At 40.3% G+C, this 23,759-nt stretch overlaps 1 protein-coding gene across 6 annotated transcripts in view; it reads left to right on the forward strand.

The window, feature by feature from the left end:
- The first annotated feature begins 536 nt into the window (after positions 1-536).
- LOC110982891 (disheveled-associated activator of morphogenesis 1-A-like) overlaps positions 537-23,759 on the forward strand; it is a 75,633-nt gene continuing 52,410 nt past the window's right edge. For 2 of the 6 annotated variants that reach the window (XM_022241647.2, XM_022241659.2), the window contains exons 1-3: positions 537-668; positions 7,559-7,619; positions 22,171-22,251. The gene's annotated coding sequence lies outside the window, so the exon portion shown is untranslated. Of the gene's footprint in view, positions 669-7,558; positions 7,620-15,152; positions 15,384-15,447; positions 15,467-16,710; positions 17,094-22,170; positions 22,252-23,759 lie in introns of those variants that run through there. The other 4 variants (XM_022241648.2, XM_022241650.2, XM_022241652.2 and 1 more) reach the window with 4 other exon arrangements.

The raw sequence follows: 23,759 nt of genomic DNA on the forward strand, positions 1-23,759 counted from the left end.
TGGTTTGCTTTTGGTTTGGGTTTTTTAAACTCAAATAATTCATTCTCAGTCAATAGGCCGGTTGAAGTGAGAAACAAAGGTGAAGGGACAGACAACATTTGAAAAATACTGTCTTCAAACTTGTAGAGGATGTAAGCATCCTGGGAAACACTGGAGGCAGGGAATTCCGGAGTCCAGTGCGTGAAGAAACTTACTAGAAGTTTGGGATAGCGTGCACGTCGAGTCGCTGAGTTTTTGATACACGTACAACCCATTTTAGTGAAACCCTAGCAGTCTTGTGTGTAACACTCTTTCCAATCTTATCGGTGTGAGACGGGATTGAATTGGAAAAGAAGAGCCTTTTCGTGCCTTCGTTGAAATGACGAATAATTTTAAACTTTCCAAACATGACCTGTGATTAGCCAGGTAAGAATAGAAATAATTTGTATTTTGATCGCTTTCCTTAAAAAAACACGATTTTTTTCCCGAGCGTTGATCACTCTGTACACTATGTTTGCCGCCCCCTCTTGGTAGCTAGCGCTAGTGTTAACACTGTCATAAACTCCGTCATCATCGCATCATGCATCCCAATTGCAGGCGTGACGGTGAAGACAATTCGGTTAGACGTCTGGCGCGGATTTGACTGATTTACACTTTCTTATCGATACAGTTACCACCACTGTGGCAGAGTGAGTATTGTCGACCTTCTTTCACTATACGATTTTCATTTGATTCCTTCGGACCATTGGGATTATGGCCAACATTAAATGAACAAGACGTCTTTACCTCATCAAATGCCAGGTGGGGCGTTTACATTACAGTGGTCATTCGTGCTGCAACTTAGGACGGGCAACCGCACGGGCAGCACACACCACGATAGGCCAAGCACAGAAGGGAAGCCTGCATTCGGGTGCCATTTGCCCACTTGTACAAAACCCGTGGACCCTGTGGGAAGAGTTCCATATATGGACGCCAGTAATTCTTCCCCACATTGACTTAATAATAATAGCTATCAGAAAGCAAAAAAATGTCTAGAAAAGTTCAGTTTAAGCCTGGTTCATACTTCACTCAAAAGCAAATGCAAAGCGAATTTCATGACGCCAACAATTCAAATTCTATTGTGATGTGTGCCGTTTCCCTGACAAATTTGCTTCGCATTTGGTTTTGCCTGAAGTATGACCCGGCCTTAAGGAGGGAAAGTGCCTAGTCGTTTACTGAGAAAACACTTGGAATTTTTCAGACCAGTCTTATCGGGTTTGTGCACAGGTTGTCGAGTAGCGTCCGTATATGGAACTCTTTCCAACCCTGTAACAACAGGCAACAATTGTTTTGTCATAACATGGTCATAGATTTACAAGTGCAAGAGAACAGACTGATATACCCTTTATGGAGCAATGCATAAATTTCATTTCACTGACATTGCCTTTACCAACAAAGTGTTGAGTTGAACAAATTCCAACTAAATTAAACAAAAATTGATGTAAGGTACATGTACAGGTGTATCATCTTTTGTCTTGACATTCCTGAAGAAATTTTCCAGTAAACTGTCGGGTCATGGCAGTTGGTCCCTGATCGGTCAGAGACAAGAAAACAAGACTTTGAAGTGACTTCATGCTGACCAAGAGACTGTAAACACTAAAGTATAAGACACCAAATTTTACGGTGCTGCTAAGCTCTTATTTTTACACTAATGGGCTCCCAGGAGGAAAATCTGCTTGTTGAAACTTGGTGATGTGATAGTGGAAATATCTATGCGCAGCAGTGTGGTTTTTGTGCAAAGTACAGCAATCATGACACGTTTGCCGTGGAATACGCTTACAGTTATTAAGCGAATGTTTGTGCTATTAGTAAAAAAATCTGCTTAACCCCAAGCAGCACTACCCATGTTTCAACCCCATAGCTCCAGGGGTGAAATGTGCAGCTGTAACGGCTGCCTTCAACCTCCCAATTTATTTTGTTTTTAATAATATGTGTTAACATTTACTTCTGAATTTGTTTTGTTTTTGTCTCTGTTTGTATTTTTGTTGAGGTTAAATAAATAATAACAGGGTAGGAACTTCACGGAGACATCGGAGGCAGTTGTCTTGATGCCCCTGGTCTTTGCCTCAATGCCCATTATAAATGTCCCCATAGACAAGTTGATTTTCTAATACAACTTACATACAATTGCCCTTTGCAAAAGAGAAATTGCCTTGCCCCTCCAAGAACAAAGGTCCTGCCCTGTAATGATAGTAATGGTAACCAACATGGTTGTCAGCACATGTACACATTGTCTTTATCCTGTCCTACCGGTCCTGTCCTACCTGGCTGATCACCGCCATAGCCTAGACCACAGCTGACATTAAAGTAATAATATTTTTCTGCTCTCCTCATTGAAGATGATCCCAACATTGAATTGTGTGTCCCTGAAACATGTAACGATGTGTACATTCTTACTCTTTACATTCATTGAAACATTTTATGCAAAATGCCAGAATCCATCTTTATACAAACTTGTCTGCCTGTCAGTCACTTCATGGCCCCCCTGAAATACACATTTTTAATTCACTAACTGTTAGCCTAATTGGCAGTAATTTATGTGAAATAATAACAGTCAATACATGCATGTGCCTGAAACCTACACAGGGGCAGACCTGGAGTTAATTGTATTACATAATCTGATTATGTCCTGGCTCTGTGGAGTTATACATTTCAAAAGGATTTAATTGTGGTTTACAATAGCTTTTTGTAAGGACTGTGAACAACAGTATAAGTACGTGTAGATGTAAAATGCATGTGCTCCATGCATTTTCAGGAACCTGCAATTAATTATGAGACATGAATTTCCAGAAGTGTTTTGTGCTCATCTGTGCATCACTGTGTATGTTTGGTACTTTTAAATAAAAGAATTTAGTTGAATTGAAAATCTTGTACACTATTTAATCTTGTCGTGTTTATCTGTTAAACAGATACAAAGCCTGCTGTTAAATTATGGAATAATTTTTGCCGGAGGTTGCATCAAGCCAAGGGTTGGGTTCATTAGTTCATGTGTAATTGTGCATACTAGTACAGTTATAAAATGTTCTTGGTAAACCCTATATTTGGTCAAAACGTAGGAATACTGAGCAGCGTTACCACTGTTGCGCTGCGAATGTGCATGCATTTTGCTAGAACTGCATTGTTTACTGCATTGACATGTACGGCATACAGACGTGATTGAAACATGTATTTAGTACCTGACTGTGATGGTATTGACTACTCCTCTGAATTGGATTTCTACCGGTATTTGAAAATTCAACACACCCATTGGTTTGAATTTGCTGTACCAATCTGTATCTCTGAGTTTTATACATTCTGGCAGTAAAGTGCATTCACCCAGTAACCTTGATCTCATGCCCCAAGCTACAATGCATTTAGCTGGAAAAACTGGCATTAATGCTATTCCATTTCAATTCCCTTACAGATCAGTGAGTCACCACTGTAAAACTGGAGGTGGGACTTTTTATGTATAAAACTTTCAGAGAAATTGAGTAGTGATATCTCCAAGTATGTCAACTCTAAGCGTGTCTCAGATCCGCTCTTCAAATTTACATGCATGGTGACAGGATGTTTGTTCCTCATTTTTAAACCATTTGTTGAATCTTGGGGGGGTGTTTGGTCCCGGTACAATTTACCTAAGTGTGCAAACAAATTAATTGTGATGATGTGATACCTTTATACACGTAGAGTGCATGTGCATGTCAGTGGGTTATAATTTTTTTTCACTTGAGCTTTCAGTTACCTGTAGAGTCAGAAAACTAATCAGTTTTTCATTTAATTACATGTAACTGAATACAACTTTGAAATTTGACATTTTTATCAAAGTGTGCTGGGTGTTCATCCATGTTTCGCGTACATGTGCATGCACTATGTACATGAAAGTCTGACTGATACATGTACACTGTACATCTACACGTTATATTGAAATTTTGATGGAAATCAGTACAGATTTAAATGGAAACATATGCACGAAAAGCTGGAGCAGCACAACCTACTTTTTTTTACCAGTAGGCCCAGTCTTGTCATTTGAAATTATCTATGTAGATGTGTATGTAGTCACGTGTGTCATTCTATTAATTTAGGGTTCAATGTGTGTGTGTCCCTATTCCCATCTGCCATGATTTTGCAAGTTTAGAACACATTCTTCAATTTCCAAGAGCGATTCAGTAAAATACACCGCAAATTGTCAGCCAAACAAATAAAATTACATGTAGTTTGAAGTAAATTTCAGTGATGTTTCCATAAAATTGCACCTGCCAGGTGTAACAGGGACACTGAAAGTCACAAATTTTGGAAGTTGCAGAATGACCCACTTACGTGTACATGGGAACTGAAGTCTGTTGTGTGAAATTCACCTCATATGTACCCAATATGGGGCCAGTACTTGTATCTTTATTTGTAAGGACATACATACATGTACATGTATCGATACCTACAGTATAGTGCATCAATTTGATTGAATTGTTATGTTTCAGAGTTTTACAATCAAATTGTTGTGTTTTATCTCTGCAAAAGTGCTGTCTTTGTGGTCCATGTATGCATGTGGTACACTATGAAAATGTGTCGTACATTTGACATACATGTACAGGTGCATGTTTTGAAACATGAAAACAGTTAAGGTGCAAGTGGCCCAAAATAAAGAGATTTCTATTCATAATTTCTAGTCCCAAACTGCTTAGGATTTGCTCAGACTAACCAGTGTGATGGAGAAAGTACTTGAATCGCACCTGCATGTACATGTACAGTACATGCACACTTTAATTGCAGTGGTGACGTGTTTGGATGAGTCATGCTGTTTGTCACCGTATATACGAACATGTACCTGTACCCTTGGCCACTGGAGACTTCTGCAGCTGGCAGTCAGTATTGAGTTGTCAATACTGAAGAATATGGTGTTTCATTTCAATGTTTCAAGTGTACATGACGTCATAAATTAGTACCTGTGTACATATACATGTATGTCCCATGATGGGGCTACTTTAATATTATATGAGAAAACAAAATGTGTAGAAAATATGAATCATCTTGTTCGGTTTCCTTGTTCATATGTGACCCTTTTGTACTTAAATTATTGCAATTGCCTTCCTGCCTCTGTAGTGTCCCAAAGAATCATTACTCTCCCCCCATTTCCCATAGCCTTTTTGGCATGTCCAGCAAGTACATGTACTACGTAGGCTTGCCCTCCCGTAGTTTGGGTGACCGTGACGGACATTCCAAATTGTTCGCCAACCCTATTCTTCCTCAGTCCTCCAAAATCCTCCAGGTTTTGAAGGATTTGGGGATGATTGAGGAAGAATGGCCCAAAAGGTGACAAGGGTGATTGTGAAGGATGCATTGTGTCAAGGTTGTGGGATAGACCATGTGTTGTTTATGATCAGCCATGCATTTTTATGCCATTGTCCATTAAGTATGTGAAATCCTTCATACTGCTCCAGGATACCATTCGCACTGCCTCAGTGCATAGTGAGGATAATTGGAGGATTTTGAAGGACTGAGGAGGATGCCTGGCAAAAAGGCCTAGGGCCGAGGTTAAGGCTAACCCTTGGATTGGAGCAAAGTCCATCATTAGGTCTGGAAGGATTTTTCAAAGACTGGAAAACGTACGATTGCACCAGGGTATGAAACAACCTTTGTACAGTGTACATGTACACCACAGTACCTGTGTACGTGTACATGTACATATGCATTACATATGCATGGTGCATCATTCAGGGTCTATCCCTCTTTTCCCATGTGGATCAGCCCCAAAGAAGCAACTTGTTACCTAGAAATGCCCTCACTTTACGTAAATGCATTCTCTATGGACCTGAAGTTCCCTGCCTGCTGGACCGTCAGACCAGATGCTAAATGTTATCCATTATTACCTCTCCAGTACTTACAAATTTATGTATGTATTGGTACTGTACATGGAACCTCAGTCCATCTACAGTGTTCATTTTTTTCCTCAAATTGATTGCGCATATTGGTTATCTTTGTCAGAATTATATCAGTTGATTTAGTTGTGATATGATACATGAATACAATTTTTAATACATAATTTATGGAGCTCAAAATGGCCATTTGGGCAATATGCTTTCATTCAGTACATGTACGTGTACATGTATTTGCTTGCTGCATACATGATGTATGTAAATATGCACAAGGAGGTGTAGTGTTATATTGTAGAATTACTAGTTAATTTGGACATGTTTGAAGTGTTCTTTTTGATGTTATATGTACATGTATGTAAAATGTTGCCCCAAAACATTTGGGAAAGTGAAGTGGAATTTTTTTGTTCCAAGAGTGTTTCTGTTTGAAAAATAAAGGAATAGGCCTACCAGTAATCCTTCTCAATGAAATGTTTTTATTTATCCAAGTTGATAGATAACAAAAGAAATTAATAATTGATACCCACAGCTGTAATGACCTGCAAAACATCACAAAAGACATTTTCATACATGTGAAAATTAAAAACATTGTTTCACAAGTCTCAAGTCTGGATCCACAGACTATGGATCGCAACTTTGATTGTTCTTTTCAAAGACATAAAATTTAAGATTCTTCACACACTGAGCTACAAAGAAAATTGAAAATGAATTATGCTGTACATGTATGTACTGCTACATCATACCTGCCCATCATACTTGCTTCGCACGACTACCGGTGCATGTCATTAAAAACAAATAAAAAAGGAATAATTTGTTCGTTGTGTTCTCTGTTCTGAGGGAAACCTGGAGGTGTGAGTTTGTTAGGTACACGTACATGTATACTGACATACATGGGTAATGTCATACAAGATATGGGGGCTGAAACGTGCCATCTGCATTCACCTAATAAGACAACATTTATTCTCACTCAATGAAATGTCAACAGTTTGAGAGGTGATTATGAAGTTACTTTTTCCGTTTCTCTGGTGACATTTATCTACCCAGTTCAATGTAGTGTATGCATGCAGTACGTTACTTGCACAGGCTAAAACAAAATGAAACTGTTAAAGGCAAGAGTTGTAAATCGTGGTACATGTACATGCAAATTCACTCAAACATCTCCAAGGAAAGTCTGTCCCATTTGTGCACACAGTACAGTACATTGATTAATCAGGGAAATATTTGACAATTGGAGCAGGCAAAGTCCAAGGGAATGTAAACAGTGCTGCAGTCCAGACAGGTCATTTAGTCAAAGTGCCGTGGTGATTGATCTCTTGAATTGAAAAGAATTTTGGAAGAGTAGGTTGGGATGTTGTGTGGAATATCTCTAGTGTTCCGTATTCATTTTGATAGATGTGGGACTTGCTTAGTGTGTGAATTGCTTAGTTGTAATTTTTGCCTTATCCAGCCAAGACGTGAACATACGGTGAACACATACTGTACATGTACACGTATACATGTATGTGTATACAATGTACATGTACGTACATGTACGAGCAAATCAACTAAGCTAAGTCATCCAAAAGGCAGCTTTTTGTAGACGGTGCATTTCATGTACATGGAGCGCTATGCAGCGGTATGGATGGTGTGCCAACAATTATTTTCATGAACATGTCAAATAATTAAAGGATCGTCTCGTTGTTCTTCCTTTACAGAATTGACTTAGTTGGACTGCTACGTAGGCCATCGTATACACTACACCTACTGTGAGGATTTGTAAGTATCCTTGAATGGTGACTAGAAAACTTGTCCAACATACATGTCATACTGAGCCACCGGTATATGTTTCTTTACCCTAGGGAGTATGTTAAGTACAAGTTAATGGATTTGATGATGTTCAAACATGTACATCTATGTGTAATGTCATTCTGCACACTTACATGTTATGTAAAATACATGTACAGTATTGCCATATACCGGTACATGTATATAAGAAGTACAACTGTACATACATGTGTAACCTACATGTACATGCAGTAACAGGCCATGGAGACAGAGTTAGCTACATTGCACATGCACAGATCTGTGGCACACCCAGACTTGGTGACGGAGCAGTTGAACCAGAAATGACTCCCTAAAATAGGTCATAATGCTCATAATTGGTGACGGAGCAGTTGAACCAGAAATGACTCCCTAAAATAGGTCATAATGCTCTAGCCCGTGAGCCTCCTTCGCCCTCCTGGGCGCACCACTGTACTGGATCACTTCAAACTTGTGTAGAGTGGTCTTTAAATCTTTATGGGGATACAAGCAATCACGTACAGTACATGTATGTCTGAATGTACATGCACTGTGTACATGTGTACATACAGTGTATGTATGAATGTACTGTTTGTGTACATTCAGAGGTAAATGGCTTCCAGTTGGATGATGCACTGGTAGAATAACTTAATTACAGTGCAGCTGACGAGTTGTACACATTCAATGTTTGATCTGAGCAGTACATACCCATAGCACATGTACATGTAGACACAGAACATTGGTTCAGCTGCACATTACAGTATGCATCGGGCAGGATGAAGGCATAAGAGTTGCATATAATTATGTTCAATGTACATGTACCAGTACCTCATCTGAGAGATGCAATGTGTCAGGGAGGGGCTGAGATGCACAAGATGTTTCCTCCGCGTGAAGGGACGGAGGACAGGACGAAGGCATAAAAGTTGCATATACTGTATGTTCATGTACATGTACCAGTACCTTATCTGAGAGATGCAATGTGTCAGGGAGGGGCTGAGATGCACAAGATGTTTCCTCCGCGTGAAGGGACGGAGGACAGGACGAAGGCATAAAAGTTGCATATACTGTATGTTCATGTACATGTACCAGTACCTTATCTGAGAGGTGCAATGTGTCAGGGAGGGGCCGAGATGCACAAGATGTTTCCTCCGCGTGAAGGGACGGAGGACAGGACGAAGGCATAAAAGTTGCATATACTGTATGTTCATGTACATGTACCAGTACCTTATCTGAGAGGTGCAATGTGTCAGGGAGGGGCCGAGATGCACAAGATGTTTCCTCCGCGTGAAGGGACAGAGGAAAGGGCTCATTGCATCACTTCCTCCCCTTCCGTCTGGGAGGAAGTTCACTGAGACTGGCACTCATTGAAAACACCCTTCTCAAGGCACTGCCTTGTGTAATTTAATGCTATTTTACCTTCAGCACACTATTTGTACACTGGTACCGGTACATGTACATGTCAGTGGTGTATGTACTGCATCATGTACAGTACACATGTGCTTTGCTATCCAGTGTCTTTACATGTACATGTACATGTAGTTGACAACTATTGACATCAACTATAACAAACATGTACATGTACGGTACATATGTACATGCACATGCTGATTTAAATCCCTCCTGAAGAAAAACCCTTATTTTCCGACAGATTGTCTCATGCCTTAAAACGAAATCAAAGGATTGTGAAATGGCAATCTTGTGAATATGCACTAATGGTGCAAAAATTTAGGGTTATTCTGAACTCCTGTGGGTCTTTTTTTCCTTCAAATTATGCACTACCTACCGGTACCAGTGCCAAACCAACCGGGATGCACTGTTTATCAAATGAAGCAAACTGGGTTTCTGTCTGAATGCTGGCTAACTGAAGTCCTATTTCATGCTCTGAAACATTCCAAGATAAACAAAAATGAAAACCCAGCTTTACATGTACATGTATGCATGTTACGGTACATGCATTTGCTGGACATCTTTTTGATGTATACATGTACATGTAAGGCAGGCATGTGGACAGACACGAGGGACTGCGATCAAAATCTTTAATGGCTCGAGCAGCAGTGTTTATTTCCTGCCACCCACCCTTCAAGAAAGTTGACTGTCTGTAAAGATGTGAACATATTGGTGTAAACAACATACAGATGGATTTAAGGGAGGGACTGCGATCAAAATCTTTAATGGCTCGAGCAGCAGTGTTTATTTCCTGCCACCCACCCTTCAAGAAAGTTGACTGTCTGTAAAGATGTGAACATATTGGTGTAAACAACATACAGATGGATTCAAGAATGATGTTTACGTCTTTTGTGATACATAATCTCCTTGTAAATGTCAGCGTATGTCTGAAACATTAAAGTGAATTTATTAGGACCAGCCAGTGAGCACTCACACCTGCTTTCTTGTAATTGTTAGGGGAAGACACGAATCGTGTTGCCATGACTTAGATGGGGATGAATAAATTCCCTGTCCAGATGCAGATTGTGACATCAGTGACCAAGGTTATGTTTTATGGAGGCAATTCAGTCTGATTTGTGGCTTTTGTGAGTGGGATGCGCTCAGTGTAAACCTCTTACGATCCGTGTCTTTGCATCGTGGCAGGGCCGCATCTGGGATCGGAATATCTGCCTGTCCTTTTTCATCCAAGCTTAAAAATGACATGGACTCTCCCAGGGAAGTTTTTGAAACTGACAGCCCTCGGTTCTGTCTGAGGCCATGTTTCAACTGCACCCAATATTCTGGAAGGAAGTGTGTCCAAGACTTGTTCACCAGTGTTAAATTTAGCCGTGTTCCAATTTGATTTTTTTTGGTTTACTTACCGTGACTTTCCTGTATAAAGTGGGGGCTTTTTAATTTTTGAACAAGCAAAAACCGCCTGGCCTAATTTGGTTTTGCCTGTCCTCAGGACAATAGGATAAGTGAATGTGTAGGTTGCCAGATGAGACATTGCATCATCATGGGGATATTTGAATCACCTTGCATGCTTGGTAATTTTTCCCTGCGTCGGGAAAACCAGGATGCCCCCGTATGAATTCTTTGCTTTCATGTTGTATTGACGTTCAAGTGTTTAGACACCTCAAATTATTTTCATATTACATACATGCACCGGCAAGTTAACAGACATTGCTGTGTCTCTCTGAAGTACGCCCGGAAGGCTGATGGCATTGTAAATGCAAGGTTTAAATTCGATGTTCAGAAATAGGAAAATTTGTAAATAGATTTGACATTTTTTTCCAGGAAAGATGTAAATATCCCATGTTAATAGGGATGCATGTATAGAGATCAAGAGTCATCTATACTGTATGCAGCTTGGTTGCTTTTGTTACTGTGATCGAAGTCCACGAGTGCTACATAGGAAGAGGCGTAGGAAATTCCCCAACACATTCATGCATTACAATTTACAGGGCAGCGTGGTTGTATCTAATGTTGACACCAGCTTTCAAGAGGAAATCAAGACCATTTGTGATCAAACTGGAAAAGTTGACTGGCAGTTATTAACATTACCAGCTGTACTGTTTGGCTCATCAATACATGTAGACCACTCCCATGTTGCCAACAACTTGTATGGGCAGCCAAAGTTTGCGGACGTACCAACTTTTGATTGGCTTTCGATTATACATGTACATGTATGAGTACCTCCAATTCGTTCAAAATTGACATTTGTCCCATTAATTTTAAATTGGGTCATATTCTCCTAATGCATGTACCGGTATTACTAAGAAGGCAAATTGTTCAATAAGTTTGACTGATCATGAACATGTTGAATGTATATGTACATGTATGTATTGGACAGTCTTTGTGAATGGTTCACGTGCGATGGATAGAGCTATAGAAGTTAAAAACAGGGGAGGATAAGGGAACATAACCCACAGAATTACACACATGAATGTGTTCTTATATTGACGAGACACTGCATAAACATGCTATTGAAATGCCAAAGAATACAAATCCTTGAATCATTGACTTCAGTCTGGCTAACCAGACCATGCGCTGACCTCCTGAATGTATGGTGAATGCTCACTGATCTGTTGGCTGCAAAGCAAACAGGAATGCTAAGTGGCCACATTGTACTGATGCTTTAGCATGATGTTCTGGATGTACCCACATGTTATACTTACTGGTACAAAAAAATTTGTGCAGTCTTGCTCTGTGGATGACTGGCACACATGTACATGTATGACTACAATAGTAAGGTTGGGTGTCTCAGTCTCCAGTGAACAAACATGAGACACCATTGTGAGACAGTCTGACTGACTCCATCATGCCAGTAGTGTAGTACATGCCTAATTAAGGCTGTACTTGTACTGTACCTGTACCGGTATATGTGTACTGTACGTTTAGTTTCCTTTCCTACCGTACATGTGGTGTTCTTGTGGACCAAAATGATCTTGTGTACAGTCAGGGAATGCAGCAGTTTTTTGGTTGCACATTTTCAATGAATAATCGGGAAGGAGGGGGGATTTGTATACATTCTTGGTATATACATGTAAGTAAACATGTACGGGTACATGTACATAAGTACATGTGTAATAAGTAGACCTTCATAATTGGTCATAAAATTTGAAGTTCTCTCACTTCTGAATACCTTTGTGATATGGTTGGAGTGGGAGTGAGAAAATTATGTTTTATTGCCATTTGAGGTGAAGTACATGTACCATGAATTGGTGCTCTTCATTGAAATTCTTTGACATGATTGGTTTTCTTAGGATTTTAACATGCCTATACATGATGCTTTATATATTTTGGATTACATGGTCATTTTTAAATCTTTCACCAGTTTTGGCACTCTTGGACTTACAAACTGTACACCTGTGTTGGTTTCTGGAAGGCAATTTTCTTTTTACATTGGGAGCCTGTGCACGTGTACGTACATGTATGTGTACGTGTGTGGTTGTCCCAAGTTTTTTTGAATGGTGATCATTCCCTGCACATGAAAGTTCAACTTTCAAAGTGTGAGATTATGTAATGCGCATGTGTACTGTACATATACTTACCACTGTACTTGCAGTGTGAATCCGGTATTACAATGTAGTTTGTTTTTTGACTTAATTTTCTAAGCTCTAACTGATGTAAATTTGTTGTCTTTTGCACATGTACGTGATAATACCAAAAGTTCACCTTCCATCAAGTGTGAAGATATAATATACATGTACATGTATGTATAATAGACCCTTCCACTAATAAATTTTAATTTATGTGCCAGTGCGCATAATAGCATGTGGAGGGAAAAAAGCTCGAGTGACCCATTGAAAATGTACAGGGGCACAAATTTCAATGTCATGTTTCGTCTTTGGAAAACCTTCTAAAATTATTATACATGTACATGTAGCTATTACTTTCTGGTCTACGCTGGAGTAAATAAAAAAAAACTTTACTTTCTCCCTGAGTGCACAAGGTCAAAAGAAATTAACGATGCTCCTTTCCAACCAAGTCCAATTCAATAGGTACATTGTATGTACTTCAGGGTACTATGCACCACTTTTACTATGCTGAATCACGGGCTGAATGCAGGGTGAGTTACGGGCTAGCTTCAGATGGGGTTGTTAGGTTTTTTTCGCCACGTGCGTTGTCGATCGAGAATGGTGGATGGTACCCTAACGTATTGCACAATTTGTTTTATAGCTCACACAGAACAGAACCGTACTGATTTCTTTCCCCCAATTCAAACAACTTAAAATTTTCAAGTCTTTATTTGCTCTCTAAAATTCCTCTCACACCAGAAAGTAATAGTTATCATAATTTCAGAGTGTTTTTGGAAAACAACATGGAAAAAAGTGCAGAAACTGATGTTGACATTTGTGCCCCTGTACATTTTTAATGGGTCGCTCAAGCTTGTTGCCTCCACTTGCCATTTGTGTGCATGCGCACATAAATGAGAATTTTATCAGTGGAAGGGTCTTTACTGTCTTATGTACAGGTGTATGTAAATCTAGAGGTAATACAGCCTGGATCTCATTTGTTTACATGCAGCTGTTATAAAGCAAGGGCAGTAATTAGGCCTAATTGTGCGCTAACTGTGGGATAAATAAAGTTGTGAAAGAGGCCTGTTCTCACCCAAGTGACACTGCTACTTGCTAGACTAGTGTGGTTACATGTAGATAAGGCATGTGGTATGTATGTACATGTAAGTGTAACTGTACTGTTGTACTACATTGTACTGGTAGATGGTGTGCATTCTGAACCTAGACTTGTCAATAGGAAAGACTACATGTACATGTACATTCATTATGAGCAGTTATACTGTACATATAGCACATCATGCCTTCATGTACGTACTGTAAATACATGTACATGTACACTGTTTGTACCTCACATTTATATCAGCCCCTGTACTTACACATACAGTACATGTATCCTGTACATGTATATCTTGTTTTGGCCCCCAAAAGTGCCTGCCTTTATGTACAGGTATTGATGTACATGTACATGTATGTTTGTGCACATACATGTACATGTATGTACATGTACGTGTACAGGTATTTTACACTTACAACATGCGTGCGAATACCGGTACATGTGTACGAGTGACTCCTCGTTTTCCATGAGGCTTTTGAGTCTTCTTACAATTAATCAGATGCCTCAGACATGACCATTAAAGTGATTTGCTTGGCTCCGATGAGTCACTTGCCTCAATTCAATTCAGTCAAGCGCAGCGTTTTACATATTTCTTCTTAATCATTAACAATGTGTTAGCACTCGTATACCGGTACTTCCAGCGGTAAGGGGCTCTATTATTAGTCCTGTTAATTTAGTCCTAAAGGAAGAAGAGTGTGTGTGGGACGAAGATGGACTGTACATGTGTACAGTATACAGTAGGAAGAAAATAAAGGCTTTTGCTCAAACACATGTACATGTACATTGTACATACATGACAATATCAGGCCAATACGTCCATCATCCCCCTCGTGCTTCAGAAGAAAGTTCCATAAATTTTCTTGCTGATGGATACAGGATCCACACTTCCACTTAGTTTGCAGGGTTTGGCCGCATGCATACATGTACATGTTTTTTTCACTAGTACGTGTATTTCTCAATGGTGAGCCACAGATGAAAATTTTGCAAGTACGGTACCGTACCGTACCATGTTCAAAACGTACATGTACCGGTACTAGTACATGTATGTTTTATTTAAGATGCTGACTTACAGAGTTACATGTACGTGTAACCGGTACAGTGTACCTACATGTACATGTACGGATGCATACATGTACCAGTACACCAATACATGTACATGTATGTACGGTACATTGTACATGTACTGTATGAGTTCACACTGTAGACTGTAGACAGTTTGCATAAACAACATTTGTGCGCATGCAGTGTGCATGTTTTATTTGAAACGGGCTGCTTTGTGGTTATTGATTCAACCCAGATAAATTGTTTGATTGCAGAATAATCAATGGAATTACTTCAGCCCCTTTGTGCCTTTCCCTTCCCAGAAAGCAGGTAGTGTGAATCACAGTGCCCACATTGTTCACACCATGATAGTGGGCACACTCTTTCAGTATTCACACAGTGCGGTCCGGCATTAGGAGAAGGCAAGGGGGAAAAATGATTAAACTGGGATGGAATTCATCCCTGCTGTGGTTGAATTATCTCTGAGTAAAGTGAACAATTTCATGTGCAGGCCTGCGAGCTTAAAAACCGAGCCATCCCCAGTGCACTGAGTAATTTCCAGTGAAAGTCAGGTGTACTGGTTTCTCCCTGCGTGGCGCCTCCTCACCACTCTTGCCTGATTCCATGTAAGATGAGGTGATGTAATGTGTGTCAAGAATAATAAAGGAGCATCGACAGGAGATATTGGTACTTAGAAGGTACATACTGGTACATTTCAGGTTGGTGATAGTGCGCTTTGAAATCTTGTGAGATAGATTTCTCATTGAGCCTTTAACTTACCCTGTACAAGGCCAGTTTGAAAAAAAAAAAGTATCTAAAATTTCATCTTGGGTACCATAGTTTATACATCGTTGCACTTTAAATGTCATCGCTCTTGATACTGCTCTTGTGTAACGTTACATTGGTAATAACTGCTTTCTGTTGACAAACATACCGGTAGAACTGTCAAGTGCATTCCTTGTTTCATTCTTGCAAACATTTACTTAGTACCGGTTCAGTTTTATTTTCACATCGCTGCAAATATACATGTACAATGTACACGTGTATAAATAGTGTAAACTACTGGTAGTGTGCAGCAGTTGAGGAGACTGGAAACATTAAAACGTGTTAAAAGAAATCAGCCAGTGTGACTATTAATTCATAGGCTTGGAGTGAGTGATAAATAGAGCATGCATGCATTTACGTACCGGTACAGGACTTTTCTCAGCACAGTGTTCATGTGCAACATCACAATGCTACAAAACTGTACCCCTGCTCATGTTGCTGAGTGGAGGTTTGATCTCCTTGCTGATTCCAACAAAACCTCATACTAGCAAAGTGGATTCTGCTGACTTTAATGGAATCCTGTAGAATATGCGTACAGTCTCTCCTTGTGGGCTGAACAGGGGCAGGTCATGGAAATGCTTTCACTACTTTAGTTTCACCTGGGCTTCATTTACCGATACAACAGATGCCGCTCATGGGCCAATACATACATGTACGTGTACTAAGTACACTGCTACATGTACCACTGTTCTGTACCACATTACACACATGATGTACATGTACATATACTTGTATGAGAGGACTATACACCTTTAGGGGTACACTTTTGATGAGGTTTCATTATGCAGGGATTGCACTGTGGTTTCCTTTTCTTGTGGGTACAACCACGTTGCCAGTATTCACCTGAAAAATGTACATGTACAGTACAGTAAGGAGCCAAAAAGCAGCTGCTGAATTGAGGCACCCACACAACCCACACATTATGACTGTACTGTGTAGTCTGGCCCTCCTAATTAATTGCCTGCATTGGACCTGGGACTGCATCCCCTACCACAACACAGGGGGGTCTTGTACCCTGGCCTTGCTGGAGGAAGTGGCTAGTTTAATAATGTGTACAGTCATTTTCTGCAGGCCTTCAAGGGCTTCAATGAGATGACGGGCTGTTCTTATTGTTGCCGCCATTGCATTAGAAGCCTATTTATTGGTACCAGTACAGTAGATGTGTCAACAACCCATGGTTATGGGGCTGTTTGTGCTTTCCCTGAATTCAAATTGAAAACCCTGGATAACACACACATTGCTACTGCAATTTTTGAGGTACGGAGGCATCTGATTCAGAGATAACTAGTTTTTCACCGATGAGTGGCCTGACTTGTTTAGTGTGAGATTTCCTTTTGACCTGAAGCCAAGCCACTGCAGTGTTCATCTGGGATCCTTCCAAGGGACCCATTGCAGCCTTCTTGTCCTGGATCACCACTGTTGTAGCCATTTATAGTGAGGGCAGACATGCCAAGTGCGAGGATTACATCCTGTGGGCTTGAGCAGGGGAGTCTAAATATATAACGTGGAATTGCTGCCAAGGTTGGTTGTAACTTACCGGTACATGTAGCGTGATAGGCCTGCATGCATTTCTACAGAGTCAACATGTATTTGTACATTGTGGATGGTACCTACACCAAAAGTATACGTGTAAGTGCACAGAATAGTGGAACACTTCGTGTGAATGTATGCCCAGACTGTTACCACATGGAGGGACAATTCCTGTCACTAAAAAGGTCTAGACTCTGTTGTAGTTGAGAGAAATCCATACTATTTTTGGTCCCCACAGCACGTGCCTCCCAGCATAGGTGCCACATGTGTATGTACATGTACATAAGCCGTAAGCCGTAAGCAACTACATCATGGTCGTGCATGTGTTTTCGCAGGACAAGCTGTCGATCAATGCCTACAACGTAATTGTGCACGATTTGGAGTAACAAATCTTATACGTCAGTACAGATTTCATCAAAGTATGGAAAAATAAAAAGATTTTAGAAAGAGCGGACAACTTAAGAGCCATCGAATCAAAGGGGAAAACTTTATAAGTGAAATTGGACATGACTGAAAGAGAAAAGAACCGCGGTTGTTACGTGCTCCGTTCACTACGCTCGGTCATGCGCCTTGATGCTACATGTACATGTATTTGTCACAATTTAAAAAGTGCTGTTATTTTTTATTTTTTCGAACAGACCCTGTGGCATGTCTGATCAGTTGTTTTGTTATACAGTGTACATACATGTACTGAACGTTACACATCGTACCCAGTACATGTACATGTACAGTACATACAATGTATGTACATGATATGTGTACTTAAATGTGCACTGCACTGTGGTACATGTACATGTAAGGCCTACACATACATGTATACTGTACGTGTTCTTGCGACAGCAATTTTGCATGCCACTCCACCATACAGTATCTTATCTAGTGAGTCATAAGGGATGCTGACCTTGTGACAAGAATCTTTTAGAGGTGGTTACACAGGTTTTTCAGTTTTAACAAATGACACGTTTTAAATAAGAGACGTTGAACCCCTTTTGGGGAGGGATGATAGTGAACAAGGTTTACTGCAGGGGGGGGAATTGGTTCACTCTTCATTATGCAGTGGTGGTCTTCTCAGATGCACTGTCCCTATTCATCAGAGCACTGAAAAATGTAGCTTAGCCAAACCACAGTGAAACTACGTGTACATTTACACCGATCAGCTGCACATTTTTGAGGTTGACCTGACAAGAGGAGTGTTGTGTCTGGAGCTGAAACAAAAGAATGCACCGTTTGTGACCTCAGGCTTCACCAAATGATGTCAGTGAAATTCAGCTTCCTTTTCATGAAACCACATTTTATGATGTTGATGGTGTTGAGCAAAGGTTGGTGGTGCTGTAAAATACAGTACATGCAGACTAGAAAGGCACATTTAAACATTGCAGGAGTGAAAAGGAAAAAAGAGCAAACGGAGTTGCTGCTGGATTTGTCATTCAGACCCTCCTGTGGTAAGCATGATAGTTTGTTGTGTGGGTCATTCCATAAATTTTGGTCCGATTTTTCATGCCCCTGTCACATTGTGTAAATCAAGAACATGTTGTTTAATTTCCAAGAGGAATGTAGCTTTACATATACAGCTAAACCCAAAACTGGTTTGAAATCAATTACAGTGACATTTTCACGTCAAATTACTGTCCACAGGTCAGTTGTAAGAGGGACACAAAAGTGTCATACTTTTAGACTCTGATAGCTTTCTGAAGAGACTCACATATGAGACGTACATGTACAATTGCCTGCCTGAAACTGTAAGAAGCATTCATTCAGTCACTGAAGAGTCAAAGAAGGGTTACGTAGAGGGGTTTTCAGGGGTTGGGGGGTAGGAGATTACTCAGCTTTCCCTGGGGTGAGTGACGCAGTGCCAGTCATATGGTATGTATTGGCTTGGGGGTCTTGATCCTGAGATCAAGCTGTCCTGTGATCCTACTCATGCACACCTGAACAAACTGATGGTCTGTGAAGTTAAAATTACAGCTTTTGGATTGGAAGGGATAATCAGTATGTGCCCCAAACATGTACGGTACATGTACTAGTACATGTACATGTATCAGCGATACCTGTATGTTAATGTGTGTTGAAGTGGATTTGGTTTCCATATCGACGTAAGAAATGCAGAGCAATGCAGTCAAAACGCAAACTGCAACGCAGACATATGGAAACATGTCAAACGGAGGTGTCGCCAACAACGCAGACTTGAACGCAAACCAGCCTGCTAACGATGGGCAAAGTTGAGCCAGGTTCAACTTTGCCAACTGTCTGCGTTGAGTAGCCGTGGTATCCCCACACAAACATGCATTGGACTGGCGTGCAACGATGTCCCGAATAGTCAATGAAATTTATTCACGAAACTGGAGCCGACGTTTGGCATCATGAGGCACTACAGTCTATCCAAAAGCAGATTTTCTGCAAAAAATCACAGAGTTTCAATTTTTGGGTGGCATGACATCAAGGGCCATCTCTTCTGTTCATGTCTGCGTCTTCATGTCTTGCATTCTGTCTGCGTTACAAACAACCATATGGAAACCAGGCCTAACAAGCCATCAAAAAGCAAATTATACCTCCAATGTACCGAACATAACACGTGCTGGTATACGTGTACATGTATGTATATATACAGTACGTGTAGCTTTCATGAGTCTGAGTCATTTCCCACTTAAAGAAGCACAGCACTCTTTCAGAAGACATTAGTCATTATAATTTCAATAATTTGAAACCCTAATTTGCAACATTTTCATCTCCAAGCCACCCCATAATCATGCTCATGGACTCTGCCTTCATTTGTCCAAGTTTGGGGGAATTCAAATGACTTTGTAATTATCAGACACATCGTTTATCATGACCAAGTTCACTGCCCACAGCAAGAGCCCATGTGTGGGTGCCCAGCCAAGGAGCAGGGTATGGTTCAGGGCCAGACATGATCGTGAATAATCCCTTAAACCATTCTGCTTTCAACAGTGTCATCAGGTTGTTTATATGAGTTTGGAACCCGATGATTTGTGAGAGGATTGGCAGCCTGCTCAGTCTGTGTGACTACATTCCTCTTTGAAGTTCAGGCATAGGCTATAGAAAAATGACCCCGAGATTGAATCGATAACCTTTCTCCATTGTGCTGTTTATATAACAACAGTTGTTGTTTCCATTCTTGAGGGTGGGAAAATGAAGTGGAAATTTCATGTGTGAGTTTGGTCAGAGCATGGTTTTAGACAACACAATACCACACAAAATTCTTCACGTCATTGTGCAATGTACCAGTACTGTAGGCACTGGTACACTACATGTACATGTTGTTAGCACTGCAGGCCTACATCATGTACTGTACAGTGTACATGTACATGTATTTTCTTCTCATGTCATGAATTTTCTTTCATTTGGCTTTTTGCACAGTTATGGTGTATTTGTACTATTTACTGTGAACAAGTTGGTCTGGCTTGTGTGGCCATCAGTAGTTCATACTGTGGTATGTACGGTACCATGTACATGTACATGTTCATGGTGCACATCGCTTTTAATGTAAAATACCGGTACAGTGTCTTGATTGTTAGGTTTTCCTTTCTTTCTTTCTGGTATTCATGTACATGTTTACATGTACATGTCATTGTGAAAGATGATTTCATGTACCGGAAATATGTAAATATACTGTATTAAGTTATAGTTTGTCTTATGAAAAAGGTTGTATTGGTATTTTAGAGGGAAGTTGACCATCAGTGATTGGCAATATTTTTTCATATTTTCTTACATTGATGTACATGTACAATGTTCTGTACATTCATTGTACATGTACATGCCGCTGTAAATTGAACTGAAGTTCTGTGACATACATTGTACATCTGAACTTGCACTAAGTCCTGCTTGTCAGTTTTGCAGTTCTGACTTCCCCCCTTTGTACAAACATGACCATCACAACCACTCTCCCCAAAATAAGTCAGCTGAAATTATTATGATTAATTGCATTCCAAGCCTTTGTTCCTGGGAGACCCAAGGGGAAAATCTTCCAGAGTGACCTGGGGCCTGCCCTAGCGAGGTCAAAACAAATTGATGGGGCTGTTAAGTGGGACACATGTAAATTTGATAATGGTGTCAGGTATGTGGGTGTCTGGTAGTCATTGTTGCAGTGAATGTCATTCAGTAAGGGACACCTGATACTGGGGTGTTTATCAGGCCCATGCTGGAGTATTTCTTGAGGCCAGAGCAATTTACATTTTATGGCTGGAGGTATTACTGGGGGAAATAATATCATAGAGGTCACATTTTTAGGCTTGAAGTGGCTATGGGTTGAATATCTAGAACAACAGAGAAATTATGTGGATGAACCAGTGAAAAAGATAAAATCGCTGCCCCAATGCATGTATGGCAGCTGATTTTATGGAATTTGATGTAATCATGTAACTTCGTTTGTGCCAAAATATTATTGCATACGGTGTGCAACAAATTTTATGGCACATGTCTCACATGTTGTGCACTGCGCAAGTCCATTAGTTATGTACATGTATGGAGTAACTTATGTTTTCATTTTAGGTGGCACAAGCTGTGTTGAACAAATCAAAAGTGAAGGATTTTTTTTAACTGACCTCGTTCAGTTAAAGCTTATCCTTGCTCAACTTAATGAGGTTTATACGAAAAATGTAAGAATTTGTTTTTGGAGATACTGGAAAACTTGTTTGACTGTGATGAAACCCTGTGATGAAGATGAAGAAAATGTTCAAAATGGCAGGCAGAACAGTTTAATGACTGCTTCGATATTGGAGAGGAAAAACTTTGTAAAACTTCTGCCCCTCCTCGTTAAAGATGTTTGAAATAATTAAAACTTCACACAGCTAAGCATCTTTTTGTGAAATTGACAGTAGACTTACATGTACAATGTACATTGCCACAGCTGCGCCGCAAATGTGTGGTGTAAGGCTTATGTAGGATACAGAGTTTTGTGAAATTGGTTACTGTAACATGCTGGTTCACATGTCTTTTACAGTGTGTATATATATCCTGTAAACCGATACATGTGTCCCTTTGTCGTTGTTGAGGAAATAATGGAGAGACTTTGTGCACATTTAATGTTTCTCTCTGTATTTTTCATACACAGTGTAACTTCATCCACACTAAACACCGTTGTACAGAAAACGACCTGAAAATAATACCTGAACAGAATATCCCGACTTCCGAGGTAGGTACCGGTAGCCCAGTGAGCAGTGTTACTCAAATAGTGAATGTTGATGAGTGCAGTGGTTGGACTGATTTCATGATTCTGCGAGGCAAAGCCGAGTGGCGTGGTACATGTATATTGTACCGAATGAAATTATTTGCAAGGAACATTCATTATTTTACCCTTCATCACCAAATTTGAGGAGCACCACACAAGTGCGATCAATCAGATGGTGGAACAAATATCGATCAATCCATTTGCCTGCAGAATGGCACATTCCAATTTTGTGTTGTTGCTGTGACCCACATTGGGACAATTATGACACATGATGGACAATCCACCAATCAGATGACAGGCATTGCAAAATGGGGATCATAATATAATTTCCAGTCCGTTTCCAGTAATTTTTGTAAGAAGACAGAAAATTTTGTTCCTTTCCACTGAAGATACATACAAGCATACTGGACCATGTGTAGGTCTCACTCAATAAACCATTTGCGAATTAAATTTGAATAAATTCTGGTGCACTGAGTTATCTGACTGCACATAAACATTACGATTTGAATTCCCCAGACTAAAGACACTTTATATAACAGGTTTTGCCCTTACCCAACGTATATATTATTAATAAACACTGTATGCTCAGTGCTTGTCTGAGAGCTTGCGAAGAAAGTCACAAGCTTACTCGGGTGGGACTTGAACCCACGACCTCCTACTTATTAGTGCAGACGTATTAACCACTCGACCACCGAGCTTGCCGGGGTCGGCTGGCCGGTCTGAGTCAGGTGAAGCAGCGGGTACCGCAAGCTATTTTCAAGATGTATTTTCGCATTAAGGAGATGTTAATTTATATAATGGGTTTTTCTCTTACCCAACGTATATATTATTAATAAACACTGTATGCTCAGTGCTTGTCCGAGAGCTTGCGAAAAAAAGTCACAAGCTTACTCTGGTGGGACTCGAACCCACGACCTCCTGCTTAATAGTGCAGACGTCCTGACTCGGACCGGCCAGCCGACCCCGGCAAGCTCGGTGGTCGTATCTGAGAACAGTGTATTTTTGCAAGGCGTCTCTTATGTAGCTAAGCAAAAGCTTGCCCTGAATCATGAGGTATAGCAACAGTGGTTTTAGTAAGGAGAACTCAAGTTGTTATGTTCATGTGAATTTAAAGAACTTACCCCGGTTGGTGGATCAGATCCTGCAATTGGCTGATCATGATCTGATGGAAACGTGAAAGGTGGATCTGATCCGGCAATTTGACCTGTCAGCATCTGCCCGTGCATGAGTAGCACTAAACTTTTGCGGTCTGACGAACAAAGAAATATGGTTTTTGGTGTGTAGCTCGTGAAATGTTTAACGTGCACAACATGCATAATAAACAACTGCTGAAATACTGGCTTGCAAAATGTGTCATCCCATATGCGCGATGCATGGATGCCGCAATGTGTACCTAGCCCTTTCACAATTTTCGTTGCGCATTCGTCCGTTTCTTAACCTTTTTCATTTGTGTAATTTCACTTGCTTTCCAT

The sequence above is a fragment of the Acanthaster planci genome, linkage group LG01 (genome assembly GCF_054643075.1).
Source record: "Acanthaster planci isolate LZ-2023a linkage group LG01, COTS_SCS, whole genome shotgun sequence".
Taxonomy (NCBI): domain Eukaryota; kingdom Metazoa; phylum Echinodermata; class Asteroidea; order Valvatida; family Acanthasteridae; genus Acanthaster; species Acanthaster planci.